The sequence below is a fragment of the Dendroctonus ponderosae genome, unplaced genomic scaffold (assembly GCF_020466585.1).
Source record: "Dendroctonus ponderosae isolate FM_Combo_2020 unplaced genomic scaffold, Dpon_F_20191213v2 Dpon_F_20191213_5, whole genome shotgun sequence".
In the NCBI taxonomy this organism is placed as follows: Eukaryota; Metazoa; Arthropoda; class Insecta; order Coleoptera; family Curculionidae; genus Dendroctonus; species Dendroctonus ponderosae.
Window position 1 is genome coordinate 12,643,019 of NW_026018715.1, and position 6,000 is coordinate 12,649,018.

Here is a 6,000-nt window from a genome sequence, read left to right on the forward strand (position 1 = left end):
GCTGAAAACAGGCTAAATTTTCCATAGCTTTTACATCAGAAAAAAACAACAAAATACAGTTGTCAGCTGTCAAATGCATTTTTTTTAAATCAATAATTCTCAAACAAAACCGAGCAATACGTGAATATGTTCAGAAAATGTAGAATTCAACGCCCAAAACTCTCTTTAGCCAAAAACAAGCTCAATTTTTCATCGATTTTAAACGAGAAAAACAGATACGGTTGTCAGGTTTTAATTTTATTAAAATTTAAATTTATTTTCAATTTTTTATAAAAAGTTATTTAAATTTAGATTTAAAAAACAACAGAAAGATGCAGTTTTCAGCTTTCAAATGCATCTTAAAATACAAAATATTTTTTAAGAAAAGCGAGCTCTAGGGGAAATTATTTAACAAAAAATCAAAACAGTGTTTCTTTCGCCAAAAACGAGCTCAATTTACATCGATTTTAAACGAGAAAATAAAGTATAAAACAATATTTTCAGCTGGCATTTTTAGGAAGCCATAAACGGATAAAGGAAATAGGATTTAGAAAATAATCAGAATTCAAAACCCAAACAAACGACTAAAACGCTAAAAACAAGCTCAGTCTTCCACGCACTTTCCCTGCAAACTAAGTTGAAGAAAAAAGGTTTTCTGCGTTCAAATTCACTTTTAAGATACCTTCAGGCAAATATTACGCGCTAATTTCAAAACCAGAGTCTTGAAACAGTTTTCCATCAATTTAAAATGAGAAAAATGGGAAAAACTTACGGTTCTGGTTGGTTCAATTCAACATCCGAAGTTTTTCCCATGCCACGTTTTTATGAAAACCTTTTTGGTGATCTTCAAACTGTCTATCAAAGCATTTTAATGAAGCAAAAAAACTAGCGAAAGTAACCAATTTGTAGTGGAGCAATTTTTTAAAGAAATTTACTAATAAAGAAAACAAAAATGAGTGCAACATTTTTCAAACTAGTCAAGCAACAAGCCTTGATCTAAAATGGAGTTTACTTGAAAATAGACAATTTTGCATTTTCATTCACTATTATTCCAATTTAGCATGAACAATGTACAGTGTAAAAGTGTGTTTTACAGTAAAGCACACCGATAGCATAGTTTACATAATAGCCAAATCTATGGCCACACGCTTCTATTTCGCTTAGAACGCCAATTATTATTATTAAATATTAGATAAAAATTAAATTATGGCTGTAAATCAGCAATTTTAAAAACATGTGCCACATACATTAATGTATGTTTGTCTTTAACTCCAAATTGAACTATTTGGAGTGGAGGTTATTGCGATCTATTCATTTTTATTTTAGAAAAATTGGTCTTTAAAAATTTTGCATATTGTGGAGTAAAGCAAAATTGCAATATAGATGGCTTAATGAAGAATATGCTAAATTAATTGTGGTGGTTATTTCAGACGCTTGGCTTCCTTTAACGAATTTTTCAGTAATCAACTAGAATTACACCATTCCCGCATTAATGAATACGCGATTTGACCTTACCAGCCAACGATTATTATAAAGAATTATGTCTCAATGCGTAATGCAGGTCAACATGTTTTCGTATAGAAAGAGTGCGTTAATTTACGTTTGTTAAGTCACGTACGTACACATGCCATCCTCCAGAAGAATTCTGTTAAGTTACTAAGCGGGAAAATTTCGTATTTTCCTCCCAAAATCTTCCGGTGGACTGTCCAACTAACAGCGCATTATCAAAGCAAAATAGCAAAACTAATTGAAAATCCCGCTAGTTCAACTGTAGTTTCACCAAAAGGAAGTTCTCCGGCTTAATTCCCAGGGCAAATAATTAATTTCGCTGGCAAAATTGTCCCATTTCCCGCAATTGTTAATCTAGCATTGGCCCACATGTACGCATACCTTTCCACCAACCAAATGSCGTTTATTAATTGGTATATGGTATTTGAAACRAGGTTATTGTGTAAAGAACTCGATCAGACGGTTATTTATTATTATTATAGTTTGGGTTTTRTGCCTGTGAAAGACAAACCATGAAAATCAGATGAGCGACACTTAATCAGATGGACGATTCTTCACTTTACAGGGGGTTAATTTGGGTAAAATTGGAACGATTTTGTGCACCCAAWGASCGAAAACAGAGCTGTTTAATGGCGGTTTGGTATGACACAGAGTACTAAACATCTTCTAGAAACTCCCCTTTTTACGCAAATAAAGTCACCAAGCAAAGTTGGATCTTTAGTCAGTCAGAGACGACCTCTACGGTCTGCATTTCCTGTTCCTTTCCCAGTTTGCCTCCAGGGGATTCACAGGAATTTTAATCCTTGGCCAATACAAACTAGAGGACTTCAGGTACTTACAAACACTACCTGAAAGTTTCAACGTCAATTCCCTGATGGCCCATCAGTCACTTCAGATTTTTGAACGTATGTGTAAATTGTCAATAAATAAGTCCCAAAAAACCAACTCAAACTATGGCCGATTGGTTCGAAATCATCAAGCTTCTCAAAGACGTGAAACGACGAACTGTGGATTCCTTCACCGAAATCAATCAAACAATCAGCCGACTGGAAAGCCAATGCATACTATTGGCCGAACAGAACGAAAGTCTTAAACAAGAAATTAACAACAATTATAATGCGGATGACAACAACAAACAACGATACAAAGACGAAAAAATAGCCAGGCATCTGTCGCGGTCTGCCCCTAATATTTGCGTGGTTCCTCCGACGTTCAACAGAAGCAAACAAGTGAAATCGAGGGAAATACGCAGCCGATCGCAGTCGTCCAAAAGATCCTGGAAAAGGAATCGATCGGCGAAGAAAGTCAGCATCCAGAAGGGGCGGATTGTTAAACGGCCGAGGAAATTGCGGAAAAGTAAGGGCTCTAAATACTGGCGACGAAATTATTGTTAGGAGGAATAAATTCATTTGCCTTAAGAGATTCTGGTTTTTGTTTGGAGCTTTGCTCATTAGAGAATTGTTCAGTTTTTGAAGTGAGAACCTGATTGAGATTCAGGCTTCCTTGGGCGCTTTTCTTCGATTTTTTCGAAATTATTCATGTATCGTAAAGCTTGTTCAATTTAGAATCTTGTTTGTATCTTGAGTGGTTTTTGTTAATTCCACTGTTTTCCAGAAAAATGCCCCAATTCAATTGAATGCATTCAGAGATTTTTACGAATTTCGAATCGTTAAAAAAATTCTTATAGGAGTTAAGGAATTGATGAAAATTTCACATTTTACTCGTTTTTATAAGGCTATCGCAATTAAAGAATTTTGTGAAATTATTTTCTAAAACCTACTCCTTCCTGGGCTGTTTGGTCTTTGGAGCCACAAACAAAAAAAAATTGCTGCATTGAAAAGTGCAATTTACAATATTTTTTGTCGCTTGAATGTTTTATCGTCAAACGCACTATTTTCCAGAAAAATTCCCATTTCCAGGAAAATCATTTAATCGGATGCATATAGAAATTCGTACAAAATTCGAATATTCTTAACATTCCTATACGAAAGTTTCAATTTCTGTTTTTTGCATTTTCCCGAAATATTTTGCTTTTGAAGACTCAGACACCGATCAATTTCCAAAAAAAATAACATTTTTTCAGAACTGTGCTTATAAGCGAATTATAGTTTGTGAGGGAAAAACCTACCGAAGATACGCTTTGCTGGGCTGTTTGGTCTTTGGAGCCACAAAGCTTTGAACATTATCAAATTTCTTAGTAATTATTGGTACATTCGAAAGTTGGATCAACTTAGAATATTTTTTACCTCTTGAAGAGTTTTTGTCAAATGCACGGTTTCGTACAATTCGTACAAAATTCGAATATTCTTAATACTCATATAGGAAAGTTTCAGTTTCTGTTTTTTAAGCAGTTGCTGAAAAAAATGTAGAGAAATTTCTCGAAATATTTTGCTTTTGAAGGCTCAGACGCCGACGAATCAGCCGAAATTTCAGAACTTTTTTTACAAACGAATTATAGTTTGTGAGGGAAAAACCTACCGAATATACTCTTTGCTGGGCTGTTTGGTCTTTGGAGCCACAAAGCTTTGAACATTCTCCCAACTTTCTTAAAAATCATTGATGCGTTCGAAAGTTGGTTCAACTTAGAATGTTTTTCATCTCTTGAATAGTTTTGTCAAAACCACGGTTTCCAGCAAAATCCCAAAATGAAATCGGATGCAAATAGAAATTCGTACAAAATTCGAGCATTCTTAACATGTACATAGGAAAGTTTCAGTTTCTGCTTTTTAAGCAGTTGGTGACAAAAATTTAGAGAAATTTTTCGAATTATTTTGCTTTTGAAGACTCAGACACCGACGAATTTCCAAAAAAAAATAAAATTTTTTCAGAACTTTGCTTATAAGCGAATTATAGTTTGTGAGGGAAAAACGCCGAAGATACGCTTTGCTGGGCTGTTTGGTCTTTGGAGCCACAAACCTTTGAATATTCTCTCAAATTTCTTAGAAGTTTTTGGTGCATTCGAAAGTTGGATCAACTTAGAATATTTTTCACCTCTTGAAGAGTTTTTGTCAAATGCACGGTTTCGTACAATTCGTACAAAATTCGAATATTCTTAATACTCATATAGGAAAGTTTCAGGTTCTGTTTTTTAAGCAGTTGCTGAAAAAAATGTAGAGAAATTTCTCGAAATATTTTGCTTTTGAAGGCTCAGACGACAACGAATTTTCAAAAAAAACAACATTTTTTCAGAACTTTTTTTACAAACGAATTATAGTTTGTGAGGGAAAAACCTACCGAAGATACGCTTTGCTGGGCTGTTTGGTCTTTGGAGCCACAAAGCTTTAAACATTCTCCCAACTTTCTTAAAAATTATTGGTGCGTTCGAAAGTTGGTTCAACTTAGAATCTTTTTTGTCTCTTGAATAGTTTTGTCGAAAGCACGGTTTCCAGCAAAATCCCAAAATGTAATCGGATGCAAATAGAAATTCGTACAAAATTCGAGCATTCTTAACATGTACATAGGAAAGTTTTAGTTTCTGTTTTTTAAGCAGTTGGTGACAAAAATTTAGAGAATTTTTTCGAAATATTTTGCTTTTGAAGACTCAGACACCGAGGAATTTCCAAAAAAAATAACATTTTTTCAGAACTTTGCTTATAAGCGAATTATAGTTTGTGAGGGAAAAACCTACCGAAGATACGCTTTGCTGGGCTGTTTGGTCTTTGGAGCAACAAATCTCAAACTCTCAACGAATATTCTCTCAAATTTCTCAAAAATTATTGGTGCATTCCAAAGTTGGTTCAACTGAGAATCTTTTTCATCTCTTGAATAGTTTTTGTCAAACGCACGGTTTTCCAGAAAAATCCCAAAATGTAATCGGATGCAAATAGAAATTTGTACAAAATTCAAATATTCTTAACACTCATATAGGAAAGTTTCAGGTTCTGTTAATTAACCTGAAAATTGCTGCAAAAAATTTAGATAAATTTCCCGAAATATTTTGCTTTTGAAGACTCGGACACTGATGAATTTCCGAAAAAAATTATATTTTTTCAGAACTTTGCTTATAAGCGAATTATAGTTTGTGATGGAAAAACCTCCCGAAGATACTCTTTGCTGGGCTGTTTGGTGTTTGGAGCAACAAAGCTTTGACTATTCTCTCAAATTTCTTAAAAAATATTATTGCATTTCAAAGTTGGTTCAACTTAAAATATTTCTCCTCTCTTGAATAGTTTTTGTCAAACGCACGGTTTTCCAGAAAAATCCAAAAATTTTATCAGAGGCAAATAGAAATTCGTACAAAATTCCAATATTCTTAATATTCATATAGGAAAGTTTCAGTTTCTGTTTTTTAAGCAGTTGCTGAAAACAATTTAGATAAATTTCTCAAAATAGTTTGTCTTTGGCGAATCAGACGCCGATGAATTTCCAAAATAAATTCACATTTTCTACAAAAAATGGAGCAAAAAATGTTAAGAAGGCGGTAGATAATTTAAAGGCGGTAAATTTAGGTGGTAGATAATTTCTAAGTGCAATCGAGCTACAGACCAATTTGCCAGAAAACTTTAGAATCTT